This window comes from Anopheles moucheti, unplaced genomic scaffold (assembly GCF_943734755.1).
Source record: "Anopheles moucheti unplaced genomic scaffold, idAnoMoucSN_F20_07 putative_Y_4, whole genome shotgun sequence".
Taxonomy (NCBI): Eukaryota; Metazoa; Arthropoda; class Insecta; order Diptera; family Culicidae; genus Anopheles; species Anopheles moucheti.
The window spans coordinates 407,579-424,192 of NW_026453654.1; the positions used below are offsets into that span (position 1 = coordinate 407,579).

The window sequence follows — 16,614 nt, forward strand, 5'->3', positions numbered from 1 at the left end:
TTGAAATAGACAGTTTTTGCATGAAAACTCATTCCTGGTGGAACTTCATAGCAAAGTACAAAGTTCGTTTTGGATGGACAAAGTTAGTTGAAATAGACAGTTTTTGCATGAAAACTCATTCCTGGTGGAACTTCATAGCAAAGTACAAAGTTCGTTTTGGATGGACAAAGTTAGTTGAAATAGACAGTTTTTGCATGAAAACTCATTCCTGGTGGAACTTCATAGCAAAGTACAAAGTTCGTTTTGGATGGACAAAGTTAGTTGAAATAGACAGTTTTTGAATGAAAACTCATTCCTGGTGGAACTTCATAGCAAAGTACAAAGTTCGTTTTGGATGGACAAAGTTAGTTGAAATAGACAGTTTTTGCATAAAAACTCATTCCTGGTGGAACTTCATAGCAAAGTACAAAGTTCGTTTTGGATGGACAAAGTTAGTTGAAATAGACAGTTTTTGCATGAAAACTCATTCCTGGTGGAACTTCATAGCAAAGTACAAAGTTCGTTTTGGATGGACAAAGTTAGTTGAAATAGACAGTTTTTGCATGAAAACTCATTCCTGGTGGAACTTCATAGCAAAGTACAAAGTTCGTTTTGGATGGACAAAGTTAGTTGAAATAGACAGTTCTTGCATGAAAACTCATTCCTGGTGGAACTTCATAGCAAAGTACAAAGTTCGTTTTGGATGGATCAATTAAGTTAAAATAGACAGTTTGTGCATGAAAACTCATTCCTGGTGGAGCTTCATAGCAAAGTACAAAGTTCGTTTTGGATGGACAAAGTTAGTTGAAATAGACAGTTTTTGCATGAAAACTCATTCCTGGTGGAACTTCATAGCAAAGTACAAAGTTCGTTTTGGATGGATCAATTTAGTTGAAATAGACAGTTCTTGCATGAAAACTCATTCCTGGTGGAACTTCATAGCAAAGTACAAAATTCGTTTTGGATGGATCAGTTTAGTTAAAATAGACAGTTTTTGCATGAAAACTCATTCCTGGTGGAGCTTCATAGCAAAGTACAAAGTTCGTTTTGGATGGACAAAGTTAGTTGAAATAGACAGTTTTTGCATGAAAACTCATTCCTGGTGGAACTTCATAGCAAAGTACAAAGTTCGTTTTGGATGGACAAAGTTAGTTGAAATAGACAGTTTTTGCATGAAAACTCATTCCTGGTGGAACTTCATAGCAAAGTACAAAGTTCGTTTTGGATGGACAAAGTTAGTTGAAATAGACAGTTTTTGCATAAAAACTCATTCCTGGTGGAACTTCATAGCAAAGTACAAAGTTCGTTTTGGATGGACAAAGTTAGTTGAAATAGACAGTTTTTGCATGAAAACTCATTCCTGGTGGAACTTCATAGCAAAGTACAAAGTTCGTTTTGGATGGACAAAGTTAGTTGAAATAGACAGTTTTTGCATGAAAACTCATTCCTGGTGGAACTTCATAGCAAAGTACAAAAATCGTTTTGGATGGACAAAGTTAGTTGAAATAGACAGTTTTTGCATAAAAACTCATTCCTGGTGGAACTTCATAGCAAAGTACAAAGTTCGTTTTGGATGGATCAATTTAGTTGAAATAGACAGTTTTTGCATGAAAACTCATTCCTGGTGGAACTTCATAGTAAAGTACAAAGTTCGTTTTGGATGGATGAATTTAGTTGAAATAGACAGTTTTTGCATGAAAACTCATTCCTGGTGGAACTTCATAGCAAAGTACAAAGTTCGTTTTGGATGGATCAATTTAGTTGAAATAGACAGTTTTTGCATGAAAACTCATTCCTGGTGGAACTTCATAGCAAAGTACAAAGTTGGTTTTGGATGGACAAAGTTAGTTGAAATAGACAGTTTTTGCATGAAAACTCATTCCTGGTAGAACTTCATAGCAAAGTACAAAGTTCATATCGGATGGACGAATTTAGTTGAAATAGACAGTTTTTGCATGAAAACTCATTCCTGGTGGAACTTCATAGCAAAGTACAAAATTCGTTTCGGATGGATCAATTTAGTTGAAATAGACAGTTCTTGCATGAAAACTCATTCCTGGTGGAACTTCATAGCAAAGTACAAAGTTCGTTTTGGATGGACAAAGTTAGTTGAAATAGACAGTTTTTGCATGAAAACTCATTCCTGGTGGAACTTCATAGCAAAGTACAAAGTTCGTTTTGGATGGACAAAGTTAGTTGAAATAGACAGTTTTTGCATAAAAACTCATTCCTGGTGGAACTTCATAGCAAAGTACAAAGTTCGTTTTGGATGGACAAAGTTAGTTGAAATAGACAGTTTTTGCATGAAAACTCATTCCTGGTGGAACTTCATAGCAAAGTACAAAGTTCGTTTTGGATGGACAAAGTTAGTTGAAATAGACAGTTTTTGCATGTAAACTCATTCCTGGTGGAACTTCATAGCAAAGTACAAAATTCGTTTCGGATGGATCAATTTAGTTGAAATAGACAGTTCTTGCATGAAAACTCATTCCTGGTGGAACTTCATAGCAAAGTACAAAGTTCGTTTTGGATGGACAAAGTTAGTTGAAATAGACAGTTTTTGCATGAAAACTCATTCCTGGTGGAACTTCATAGCAAAGTACAAAGTTCGTTTTGGATGGACAAAGTTAGTTGAAATAGACAGTTTTTGCATGAAAACTCATTCCTGGTAGAACTTCATAGCAAAGTACAAAGTTCGTATCGGATGGACGAATTTAGTTGAAATAGACAGTTTTTGCATGAAAACTCATTCCTGGTGGAACTTCATAGCAAAGTACAAAGTTCGTTTTGGATGGATCAATTTAGTTGAAATAGACAGTTTTTGCATGAAAACTCATTCCTGGTGGAACTTCATAGCAAAGTACAAAATTCGTTTCGGATGGATCAATTTAGTTGAAATAGACAGTTTTTGCATGAAAACTCATTCCTGGTGGAACTTCATAGCAAAGTACAAAGTTCGTTTTGGATGGACAAAGTTAGTTGAAATAGACAGTTTTTGCATGAAAACTCATTCCTGGTGGAACTTCATAGCAAAGTACAAAGTTCGTTTTGGATGGATCAATTTAGTTGAAATAGACAGTTTTTGCATGAAAACTCATTCCTGGTGGAACTTCATAGCAAAGTACAAAGTTCGTTTTGGATGGATCAATTTAGTTGAAATAGACAGTTTTTGCATGAAAACTCATTCCTGGTGGAACTTCATAGCAAAGTACAAAGTTCGTTTTGGATGGACAAAGTTAGTTGAAATAGACAGTTTTTGCATAAAAACTCATTCCTGGTGGAACTTCATAGCAAAGTACAAAGTTCGTTTTGGATGGATCAATTTAGTTGAAATAGACAGTTTTTGCATGAAAACTCATTCCTGGTGGAACTTCATAGCAAAGTACAAAGTTCGTTTTGGATGGACAAAGTTAGTTGAAATAGACAGTTTTTGCATGAAAACTCATTCCTGGTGGAACTTCATAGCAAAGTACAAAGTTCGTTTTGGATGGACAAAGTTAGTTGAAATAGACAGTTTTTGCATAAAAACTCATTCCTGGTGGAACTTCATAGCAAAGTACAAAGTTCGTTTTGGATGGATCAATTTAGTTGAAATAGACAGTTTTTGCATGAAAACTCATTCCTGGTGGAACTTCATAGCAAAGTACAAAGTTCGTTTTGGATGGACAAAGTTAGTTGAAATAGACAGTTTTTGCATGAAAACTCATTCCTGGTGGAACTTCATAGCAAAGTACAAAGTTCGTTTTGGATGGACAAAGTTAGTTGAAATAGACAGTTTTTGCATAAAAACTCATTCCTGGTGGAACTTCATAGCAAAGTACAAAGTTCGTTTTGGATGGACAAAGTTAGTTGAAATAGACAGTTTTTGCATGAAAACTCATTCCTGGTGGAACTTCATAGCAAAGTACAAAGTTCGTTTTGGATGGACAAAGTTAGTTGAAATAGACAGTTTTTGCATGAAAACTCATTCCTGGTGGAACTTCATAGCAAAGTACAAAGTTCGTTTTGGATGGACAAAGTTAGTTGAAATAGACAGTTTTTGCATGAAAACTCATTCCTGGTGGAACTTCATAGCAAAGTACAAAGTTCGTTTTGGATGGACAAAGTTAGTTGAAATAGACAGTTTTTGCATGAAAACTCATTCCTGGTGGAACTTCATAGCAAAGTACAAAGTTCGTTTTGGATGGACAAAGTTAGTTGAAATAGACAGTTTTTGCATAAAAACTCATTCCTGGTGGAACTTCATAGCAAAGTACAAAGTTCGTTTTGGATGGACAAAGTTAGTTGAAATAGACAGTTTTTGCATGAAAACTCATTCCTGGTGGAACTTCATAGCAAAGTACAAAGTTCGTTTTGGATGGACAAAGTTAGTTGAAATAGACAGTTTTTGCATGAAAACTCATTCCTGGTGGAACTTCATAGCAAAGTACAAAGTTCGTTTTGGATGGACAAAGTTAGTTGAAATAGACAGTTTTTGCATGAAAACTCATTCCTGGTGGAACTTCATAGCAAAGTACAAAGTTCGTTTTGGATGGACAAAGTTAGTTGAAATAGACAGTTTTTGAATGAAATCTCATTCCTGGTGGAACTTCATAGCAAAGTACAAAGTTCGTTTTGGATGGACAAAGTTAGTTGAAATAGACAGTTTTTGCATAAAAACTCATTCCTGGTGGAACTTCATAGCAAAGTACAAAGTTCGTTTTGGATGGACAAAGTTAGTTGAAATAGACAGTTTTTGCATGAAAACTCATTCCTGGTGGAACTTCATAGCAAAGTACAAAGTTCGTTTTGGTTGGACAAAGTTAGTTGAAATAGACAGTTTTTGCATGAAAACTCATTCCTGGTGGAACTTCATAGCAAAGTACAAAGTTCGTTTTCGATGGACAAAGTTAGTTGAAATAGACAGTTTTTGCATAAAAACTCATTCCTGGTGGAAATTCATAGCAAAGTACAAAGTTCGTTTTGGATGGACAAAGTTAGTTGAAATAGACAGTTTTTGCATGAAAACTCATTCCTGGTGGAACTTCATAGCAAAGTACAAAGTTCGTTTTGGATGGACAAAGTTAGTTGAAATAGACAGTTTTTGCATGAAAACTCATTCCTGGTGGAACTTCATAGCAAAGTACAAAGTTCGTTTTGGATGGACAAAGTTAGTTGAAATAGACAGTTTTTGCATGAAAACTCATTCCTGGTGGAACTTCATAGCAAAGTACAAAGTTCGTTTTGGATGGATCAATTTAGTTGAAATAGACAGTTTTTGCATGAAAACTCATTCCTGGTGGAACTTCATAGCAAAGTACAAAGTTCGTTTTGGATGGACAAAGTTAGTTGAAATAGACAGTTTTTGCATGAAAACTCATTCCTGGTGGAACTTCATAGCAAAGTACAAAGTTCGTTTTGGATGGACAAAGTTAGTTGAAATAGACAGTTTTTGCATAAAAACTCATTCCTGGTGGAACTTCATAGCAAAGTACAAAGTTCGTTTTGGATGGATCAATTTAGTTGAAATAGACAGTTTTTGCATGAAAACTCATTCCTGGTGGAACTTCATAGCAAAGTACAAAGTTCGTTTTGGATGGACAAAGTTAGTTGAAATAGACAGTTTTTGCATGAAAACTCATTCCTGGTGGAACTTCATAGCAAAGTACAAAGTTCGTTTTGGATGGACGAATTAAGTTGAAATAGACAGTTTTTGCATAAAAACTCATTCCTGGTGGAACTTCATAGCAAAGTACAAAGTTCGTTTTGGATGGATCAATTTAGTTGAAATAGACAGTTTTTGCATGAAAACTCATTCCTGGTGGAACTTCATAGCAAAGTACAAAGTTCGTTTTGGATGGACAAAGTTAGTTGAAATAGACAGTTTTTGCATGAAAACTCATTCCTGGTGGAACTTCATAGCAAAGTACAAAGTTCGTTTTGGATGGATCAATTTAGTTGAAATAGACAGTTTTTGCATGAAAACTCATTCCTGGTGGAACTTCATAGCAAAGTACAAAGTTCGTTTTGGATGGACAAAGTTAGTTGAAATAGACAGTTTTTGCATGAAAACTCATTCCTGGTGGAACTTCATAGCAAAGTACAAAGTTCGTTTTCGATGGACAAAGTTAGTTGAAATAGACAGTTTTTGCATAAAAACTCATTCCTGGTGGAACTTCATAGCAAAGTACAAAGTTCGTTTTGGATGGACAAAGTTAGTTGAAATAGACAGTTTTTGCATAAAAACTCATTCCTGGTGGAACTTCATAGCAAAGTACAAAGTTCGTTTCGGATGGATCAATTTAGTTGAAATAGACAGTTCTTGCATGAAAACTCATTCCTGGTGGAACTTCATAGCAAAGTACAAAGTTCGTTTTGGATGGATCAATTTAGTTGAAATAGACAGTTTTTGCATGAAAACTCATTCCTGGTGGAACTTCATAGCAAAGTACAAAGTTCGTTTTGGATGGACAAAGTTAGTTGAAATAGACAGTTTTTGCATGAAAACTCATTCCTGGTGGAACTTCATAGCAAAGTACAAAGTTCGTTTTGGATGGACAAAGTTAGTTGAAATAGACAGTTTTTGCATGAAAACTCATTCCTGGTGGAACTTCATAGCAAAGTACAAAGTTCGTTTTGGATGGACAAAGTTAGTTGAAATAGACAGTTTTTGCATGAAAACTCATTCCTGGTGGAACTTCATAGCAAAGTACAAAGTTCGTTTTGGATGGACAAAGTTAGTTGAAATAGACAGTTTTTGCATGAAAACTCATTCCTGGTGGAACTTCATAGCAAAGTACAAAGTTCGTTTTGGATGGACAAAGTTAGTTGAAATAGACAGTTTTTGCATGAAAACTCATTCCTGGTGGAACTTCATAGCAAAGTACAAAGTTCGTTTTGGATGGACAAAGTTAGTTGAAATAGACAGTTTTTGCATGAAAACTCATTCCTGGTGGAACTTCATAGCAAAGTACAAAGTTCGTTTTGGATGGACAAAGTTAGTTGAAATAGACAGTTTTTGCATGAAAACTCATTCCTGGTGGAACTTCATAGCAAAGTACAAAGTTCGTTTTGGATGGACAAAGTTAGTTGAAATAGACAGTTCTTGCATGAAAACTCATTCCTGGTGGAACTTCATAGCAAAGTACAAAGTTCGTTTTGGATGGATCAATTAAGTTAAAATAGACAGTTTGTGCATGAAAACTCATTCCTGGTGGAGCTTCATAGCAAAGTACAAAGTTCGTTTTGGATGGACAAAGTTAGTTGAAATAGACAGTTTTTGCATGAAAACTCATTCCTGGTGGAACTTCATAGCAAAGTACAAAGTTCGTTTTGGATGGATCAATTTAGTTGAAATAGACAGTTCTTGCATGAAAACTCATTCCTGGTGGAACTTCATAGCAAAGTACAAAATTCGTTTTGGATGGATCAGTTTAGTTAAAATAGACAGTTTTTGCATGAAAACTCATTCCTGGTGGAGCTTCATAGCAAAGTACAAAGTTCGTTTTGGATGGACAAAGTTAGTTGAAATAGACAGTTTTTGCATGAAAACTCATTCCTGGTGGAACTTCATAGCAAAGTACAAAGTTCGTTTTGGATGGACAAAGTTAGTTGAAATAGACAGTTTTTGCATGAAAACTCATTCCTGGTGGAACTTCATAGCAAAGTACAAAGTTCGTTTTGGATGGACAAAGTTAGTTGAAATAGACAGTTTTTGCATAAAAACTCATTCCTGGTGGAACTTCATAGCAAAGTACAAAGTTCGTTTTGGATGGACAAAGTTAGTTGAAATAGACAGTTTTTGCATGAAAACTCATTCCTGGTGGAACTTCATAGCAAAGTACAAAGTTCGTTTTGGATGGACAAAGTTAGTTGAAATAGACAGTTTTTGCATGAAAACTCATTCCTGGTGGAACTTCATAGCAAAGTACAAAGTTCGTTTTGGATGGACAAAGTTAGTTGAAATAGACAGTTTTTGCATAAAAACTCATTCCTGGTGGAACTTCATAGCAAAGTACAAAGTTCGTTTTGGATGGATCAATTTAGTTGAAATAGACAGTTTTTGCATGAAAACTCATTCCTGGTGGAACTTCATAGTAAAGTACAAAGTTCGTTTTGGATGGATGAATTTAGTTGAAATAGACAGTTTTTGCATGAAAACTCATTCCTGGTGGAACTTCATAGCAAAGTACAAAGTTCGTTTTGGATGGATCAATTTAGTTGAAATAGACAGTTTTTGCATGAAAACTCATTCCTGGTGGAACTTCATAGCAAAGTACAAAGTTGGTTTTGGATGGACAAAGTTAGTTGAAATAGACAGTTTTTGCATGAAAACTCATTCCTGGTAGAACTTCATAGCAAAGTACAAAGTTCGTATCGGATGGACGAATTTAGTTGAAATAGACAGTTTTTGCATGAAAACTCATTCCTGGTGGAACTTCATAGCAAAGTACAAAATTCGTTTCGGATGGATCAATTTAGTTGAAATAGACAGTTCTTGCATGAAAACTCATTCCTGGTGGAACTTCATAGCAAAGTACAAAGTTCGTTTTGGATGGACAAAGTTAGTTGAAATAGACAGTTTTTGCATGAAAACTCATTCCTGGTGGAACTTCAAAGCAAAGTACAAAGTTCGTTTTGGATGGACAAAGTTAGTTGAAATAGACAGTTTTTGCATAAAAACTCATTCCTGGTGGAACTTCATAGCAAAGTACAAAGTTCGTTTTGGATGGATCAATTTAGTTGAAATAGACAGTTCTTGCATGAAAACTCATTCCTGGTGGAACTTCATAGCAAAGTACAAAATTCGTTTCGGATGGATCAATTAAGTTGAAATAGACAGTTTTTGCATGAAAACTCATTCCTGGTGGAACTTCATAGCAAAGTACAAAGTTCGTTTTGGATGGACAAAGTTAGTTGAAATAGACAGTTTTTGCATGAAAACTCATTCCTGGTGGAACTTCATAGCAAAGTACAAAGTTCGTTTTGGATGGACAAAGTTAGTTGAAATAGACAGTTTTTGCATGTAAACTCATTCCTGGTGGAACTTCATAGCAAAGTACAAAGTTCGTTTTGGATGGATCAATTTAGTTGAAATAGACAGTTTTTGCATGAAAACTCATTCCTGGTGGAACTTCATAGCAAAGTACAAAGTTCGTTTTGGATGGATCAATTTAGTTGAAATAGACAGTTTTTGCATGAAAACTCATTCCTGGTAGAACTTCATAGCGAAGTACAAAGTTCGTATCGGATGGACGAATTTAGTTGAAATAGACAGTTTTTGCATGAAAACTCATTCCTGGTGGAACTTCATAGCAAAGTACAAAATTCGTTTCGGATGGATCAATTTAGTTGAAATAGACAGTTCTTGCATGAAAACTCATTCCTGGTGGAACTTCATAGCAAAGTACAAAGTTCGTTTTGGATGGACAAAGTTAGTTGAAATAGACAGTTTTTGCATGAAAACTCATTCCTGGTGGAACTTCATAGCAAAGTACAAAGTTCGTTTTGGATGGACAAAGTTAGTTGAAATAGACAGTTTTTGCATGAAAACTCATTCCTGGTAGAACTTCATAGCAAAGTACAAAGTTCGTATCGGATGGACAAATTTAGTTGAAATAGACAGTTTTTGCATGAAAACTCATTCCTGGTGGAACTTCATAGCAAAGTACAAAGTTCGTTTTGGATGGATCAATTTAGTTGAAATAGACAGTTTTTGCATGAAAACTCATTCCTGGTGGAACTTCATAGCAAAGTACAAAATTCGTTTCGGATGGATCAATTTAGTTGAAATAGACAGTTTTTGCATGAAAACTCATTCCTGGTGGAACTTCATAGCAAAGTACAAAGTTCGTTTTGGATGGACAAAGTTAGTTGAAATAGACAGTTTTTGCATGAAAACTCATTCCTGGTGGAACTTCATAGCAAAGTACAAAGTTCGTTTTGGATGGACAAAGTTAGTTGAAATAGACAGTTTTTGCATGAAAACTCATTCCTGGTGGAACTTCATAGCAAAGTACAAAGTTCGTTTTGGATGGACAAAGTTAGTTGAAATAGACAGTTTTTGCATAAAAACTCATTCCTGGTGGAACTTCATAGCAAAGTACAAAGTTCGTTTTGGATGGACAAAGTTAGTTGAAATAGACAGTTTTTGCATGAAAACTCATTCCTGGTGGAACTTCATAGCAAAGTACAAAGTTCGTTTTGGATGGATGAATTTAGTTGAAATAGACAGTTTTTGCATGAAAACTCATTCCTGGTGGAACTTCATAGCAAAGTACAAAGTTCGTTTTGGATGGATCAATTTAGTTGAAATAGACAGTTTTTGCATGAAAACTCATTCCTGGTGGAACTTAATAGCAAAGTACAAAGTTCGTTTTGGATGGACAAAGTTAGTTGAAATAGACAGTTTTTGCATGAAAACTCATTCCTGGTGGAACTTCATAGCAAAGTACAAAGTTCGTTTTGGATGGATCAATTTAGTTGAAATAGACAGTTTTTGCATGAAAACTCATTCCTGGTGGAACTTCATAGCAAAGTACAAAGTTCGTTTTGGATGGACAAAGTTAGTTGAAATAGACAGTTTTTGCATGAAAACTCATTCCTGGTAGAACTTCATAGCAAAGTACAAAGTTCGTATCGGATGGACGAATTTAGTTGAAATAGACAGTTTTTGCATGAAAACTCATTCCTGGTGGAACTTCATAGCAAAGTACAAAATTCGTTTCGGATGGATCAATTTAGTTGAAATAGACAGTTTTTGCATGAAAACTCATTCCTGGTGGAACTTCAAAGCAAAGTACAAAGTTCGTTTTGGATGGACAAAGTTAATTGAAATAGACAGTTTTTGCATAAAAACTCATTCCTGGTGGAACTTCATAGCAAAGTACAAAGTTCGTTTTGGATGGATCAATTTAGTTTAAATAGACAGTTCTTGCATGAAAACTCATTCCTGGTAGAACTTCATAGCAAAGTACAAAGTTCGTATCGGATGGACGAATTTAGTTGAAATAGACAGTTTTTGCATGAAAACTCATTCCTGGTGGAACTTCATAGCAAAGTACAAAATTCGTTTCGGATGGACAAAGTTAGTTGAAATAGACAGTTTTTGCATGAAAACTCATTCCTGGTGGAACTTCATAGCAAAGTACAAAGTTCGTTTTGGATGGATCAATTTAGTTGAAATAGACAGTTCTTGCATGAAAACTCATTCCTGGTAGAACTTCATAGCAAAGTACAAAGTTCGTTTTGGATGGACAAAGTTAGTTGAAATAGACAGTTTTTGCATGAAAACTCATTCCTGGTGGAACTTCATAGCAAAGTACAAAGTTCGTTTTGGATGGATCAATTTAGTTGAAATAGACAGTTTTTGCATGAAAACTCATTCCTGGTGGAACTTCATAGCAAAGTACAAAGTTCGTTTTGGATGGATCAATTTAGTTGAAATAGACAGTTTTTGCATGAAAACTCATTCCTGGTGGAACTTCATAGCAAAGTACAAAGTTCGTTTTGGATGGACAAAGTTAGTTGAAATAGACAGTTTTTGCATGAAAACTCATTCCTGGTGGAACTTCATAGCAAAGTACAAAATTCGTTTCGGATGGATCAATTTAGTTGAAATAGACAGTTCTTGCATGAAAACTCATTCCTGGTGGAACTTCATAGCAAAGTACAAAGTTCGTTTTGGATGGACAAAGTTAGTTGAAATAGACAGTTTTTGCATGAAAACTCATTCCTGGTGGAACTTCATAGCAAAGTACAAAGTTCGTTTTGGATGGACAAAGTTAGTTGAAATAGACAGTTTTTGCATAAAAACTCATTCCTGGTGGAACTTCATAGCAAAGTACAAAGTTCGTTTTGGATGGATCAATTTAGTTGAAATAGACAGTTCTTGCATGAAAACTCATTCCTGGTGGAACTTCATAGCAAAGTACAAAGTTCGTTTTGGATGGACAAAGTTAGTTGAAATAGACAGTTTTTGCATGAAAACTCATTCCTGGTGGAACTTCATAGCAAAGTACAAAGTTCGTTTTGGATGGATCAATTTAGTAGAAATAGACAGTTTTTGCATGAAAACTCATTCCTGGTGGAACTTCATAGCAAAGTACAAAGTTCGTTTTGGATGGATCAATTTAGTTGAAATAGACAGTTTTTGCATGAAAACTCATTCCTGGTGGAACTTCATAGCAAAGTACAAAATTCGTTTCGGATGGATCAATTTAGTTGAAATAGACAGTTCTTGCATGAAAACTCATTCCTGGTGGAACTTCATAGCAAAGTACAAAGTTCGTTTTGGATGGACAAAGTTAGTTGAAATAGACAGTTTTTGCATGAAAACTCATTCCTGGTGGAACTTCATAGCAAAGTACAAAGTTCGTTTTGGATGGACAAAGTTAGTTGAAATAGACAGTTTTTGCATAAAAACTCATTCCTGGTGGAACTTCATAGCAAAGTACAAAGTTCGTTTTGGATGGACAAAGTTAGTTGAAATAGACAGTTTTTGCATGAAAACTCATTCCTGGTGGAACTTCATAGCAAAGTACAAAGTTCGTTTTGGATGGATCAATTTAGTAGAAATAGACAGTTTTTGCATGAAAACTCATTCCTGGTGGAACTTCATAGCAAAGTACAAAGTTCGTTTTGGATGGATCAATTTAGTAGAAATAGACAGTTTTTGCATGAAAACTCATTCCTGGTGGAACTTCATAGCAAAGTACAAAGTTCGTTTTGGATGGATCAATTTAGTTGAAATAGACAGTTTTTGCATGAAAACTCATTCCTGGTGGAACTTCATAGCAAAGTACAAAATTCGTTTCGGATGGATCAATTTAGTTGAAATAGACAGTTCTTGCATGAAAACTCATTCCTGGTGGAACTTCATAGCAAAGTACAAAGTTCGTTTTGGATGGACAAAGTTAGTTGAAATAGACAGTTTTTGCATGAAAACTCATTCCTGGTGGAACTTCATAGCAAAGTACAAAGTTCGTTTTGGATGGATCAATTTAGTAGAAATAGACAGTTTTTGCATGAAAACTCATTCCTGGTGGAACTTCATAGCAAAGTACAAAGTTCGTTTTGGATGGACAAAGTTAGTTGAAATAGACAGTTTTTGCATGAAAACTCATTCCTGGTGGAACTTCATAGCAAAGTACAAAATTCGTTTCGGATGGATCAATTTAGTTGAAATAGACAGTTCTTGCATGAAAACTCATTCCTGGTGGAACTTCATAGCAAAGTACAAAGTTCGTTTTGGATGGACAAAGTTAGTTGAAATAGACAGTTTTTGCATAAAAACTCATTCCTGGTGGAACTTCATAGCAAAGTACAAAGTTCGTTTTGGATGGATCAATTTAGTTGAAATAGACAGTTTTTGCATGAAAACTCATTCCTGGTGGAACTTCATAGCAAAGTACAAAGTTCGTTTTGGATGGATCAATTTAGTAGAAATAGACAGTTTTTGCATGAAAACTCATTCCTGGTGGAACTTCATAGCAAAGTACAAAGTTCGTTTTGGATGGACAAAGTTAGTTGAAATAGACAGTTTTTGCATAAAAACTCATTCCTGGTGGAACTTCATAGCAAAGTACAAAGTTCGTTTTGGATGGATCAATTTAGTTGAAATAGACAGTTTTTGCATGAAAACTCATTCCTGGTGGAACTTCATAGCAAAGTACAAAGTTCGTTTTGGATGGACAAAGTTAGTTGAAATAGACAGTTTTTGCATGAAAACTCATTCCTGGTGGAACTTCATAGCAAAGTACAAAGTTCGTTTTGGATGGATCAATTTAGTTGAAATAGACAGTTTTTGCATGAAAACTCATTCCTGGTGGAACTTCATAGCAAAGTACAAAGTTCGTTTTGGATGGACAAAGTTAGTTGAAATAGACAGTTTTTGCATAAAAACTCATTCCTGGTGGAACTTAATAGCAAAGTACAAAGTTCGTTTTGGATGGATCAATTTAGTTGAAATAGACAGTTTTTGCATGAAAACTCATTCCTGGTGGAACTTCATAGCAAAGTACAAAGTTCGTTTTGGATGGACGAATTAAGTTGAAATAGACAGTTTTTGCATAAAAACTCATTCCTGGTGGAACTTAATAGCAAAGTACAAAGTTCGTTTTGGATGGATCAATTTAGTTGAAATAGACAGTTGTTGTTTATTAACAGCGGTCCTCGTTTTGACAGCAGACAGCGGGGCGAAAAAGACTGTCGAGAGAGAGGGCGAAACGATACGTCGGTCAGGCTTAGGGCCGTTCATCCGAACCGCTCGATCCTTCGGAGGTTCGGATGAATCTAGGAAGGAGTAATGACCGCTATCGGGAGGAAAGAAAAAGGATAAAAGTGCGTGCAAAGAGGCACCAGGCCTCTTTTTATCGCAGAAAGCAGAATTGAATTTTTTAATGTTTTAAAATAAAGCTAGATATTAAAGAAACTTCTAGCTTTCTTAATCGACGAAAAGGGCATCGTTGCTGGACGCAACAGTTTAAAAAATTCGTTCGTTCGAGTCTCGTTAGCCCAGTACGCAGCTACTCCTCCACGCATTCTAATCGGCATGAACAACTATCACCTCACCGTACCGTTGAAGACAATTGAAGAAACTGTTGCGTCCAGCAACGATGCCCTTTTCGTCGATTAAGAAAGCTAGAAGTTTCTTTAATATCTAGCTTTATTTTAAAACATTAAAAAATTCAATTCTGCTTTCTGCGATAAAAAGAGGCCTGGTGCCTCTTTGCACGCACTTTTATCCTTTTTCTTTCCTCCCGATAGCGGTCATTACTCCTTCCTAGATTCATCCGAACCTCCGAAGGATCGAGCGGTTCGGATGAACGGCCCTAAGCCTGACCGACGTATCGTTTCGCCCTCTCTCTCGACAGTCTTTTTCGCCCCGCTGTCTGCTGTCAAAACGAGGACCGCTGTTAATAAACAACACTGGCCCCCGGTGTTTGACCACGTTAAACACCTCCGTGCGGTTCAACGTTAATAGTTGCGATTTTTACAGCAGGTCGTTCCAAAATCTTCCGGTTTCCTAACTGCACATGCACTCGACGAACTACGCCGTCTTTCGATGGTATTAGCTTGACGATTCTTCCTTTGGGCCAACATCCTCTTGGTAGAGCGTCATCCACCACTAGCACTAGGTCTCCTTCCATCAGAGGTGGTTGAGGCTGAAACCATTTGCTGCGACGAGTAAGCGTAGGCAAGTATGAGGCTACCCACCGTCGCCAAAACTGATCCGTATAAAGTTGTGATGTTTTCCAGCTGTTTTTTAATGCTGCGGAAGAGTCGTCAAACTTATTTATTGCTTTTGCCCCAGAAGATGATCCCAGTAGAAAACGATATTTTACGTGTACGTGGAAGAATCGATGCCTGTCGTTATGTAGGTGACGATACAAAGAGGCCGATAATTCTTCCAAAAAGGTCCTGGGTGACTGATCTGGTGGTAGCAGAATTTCACTGGAAATATAAACACCAAAATCATCAAACGGTCATGAACGAAGTGCGGCAGCGGTTTGACATACCTGCATTAAGAAGCGCGTGTCACAGAGTGAGAAGCAATTGCTTTATATGCAGGATTCGACAAGCGTTCCCAAGATCGCCCGTAATGAATGAGTTGCCTCTAGCACGATTGTCACCGTTCACCAGACCGTTTTCCTATACCGGAATTGATTATTTTGGCCCCTTTTTGGTTGCTAACGGACGTAGACAAGAGAAACGCTGGGGCGTACTGTTTACGTGCCTAACAATTCGAGCAATACATATAGAGGTAGCCTATAGTTTGAATACAAGCGCCTGCATCATCGCACTACGCAATTTCATCGCGCGCAGAGGTACTCCGATCGAAATCGTGACGGACCGAGGAACAAATTTCATCGGCGCTGATCGTGAGTTGAAGGACGCTGCTAAGCAAATTGACTACGAAGAGCTGATTGATGCAGTATATCTTCCCGATACGAAGTGGAGATACAACCCTCCTGGAGCTCCACACTTCGGCGGTGCATGGGAGAGATTGGTACAATCTGTAAAACGCACTCTTTCCAGTATGCAGTTTACGAGAACACCAACAGACGCTATTTTCGCCAACTGGTTGATCGAGGTCGAACACATAGTCAACACGCGTCCACTAACACACGTATCAGTTGATAATGAAGAAGAAGCTCCACTAACACCCAATCATTTTCTACTGGGATCATCTTCTGGGGCAAAAGCAATAAATAAGTTTGACGACTCTTCCGCAGCATTAAAAAACAGCTGGAAAACATCACAACTTTATACGGATCAGTTTTGGCGACGGTGGGTAGCCTCATACTTGCCTACGCTTACTCGTCGCAGCAAATGGTTTCAGCCTCAACCACCTCTGATGGAAGGAGACCTAGTGCTAGTGGTGGATGACGCTCTACCAAGAGGATGTTGGCCCAAAGGAAGAATCGTCAAGCTAATACCATCGAAAGACGGCGTAGTTCGTCGAGTGCATGTGCAGTTAGGAAACCGGAAGATTTTGGAACGACCTGCTGTAAAAATCGCAACTATTAACGTTGAACCGCACGGAGGTGTTTAACGTGGTCAAACACCGGGGGCCAGTGTTGTTTATTAACAGCGGTCCTCGTTTTGACAGCAGACAGCGGGGCGAAAAAGACTGTCGAGAGAGAGGGCGAAACG

At 36.8% G+C, this 16,614-nt stretch overlaps 1 pseudogene; it reads right to left on the reverse strand.

Moving 5' to 3' along the window:
- Nucleotides 1-15,393: 15,393 nt before the first annotated feature.
- On the reverse strand, nucleotides 15,394-16,151 carry LOC128309279 (uncharacterized; annotated as a pseudogene).
- Nucleotides 16,152-16,614: the final 463 nt, after the last annotated feature.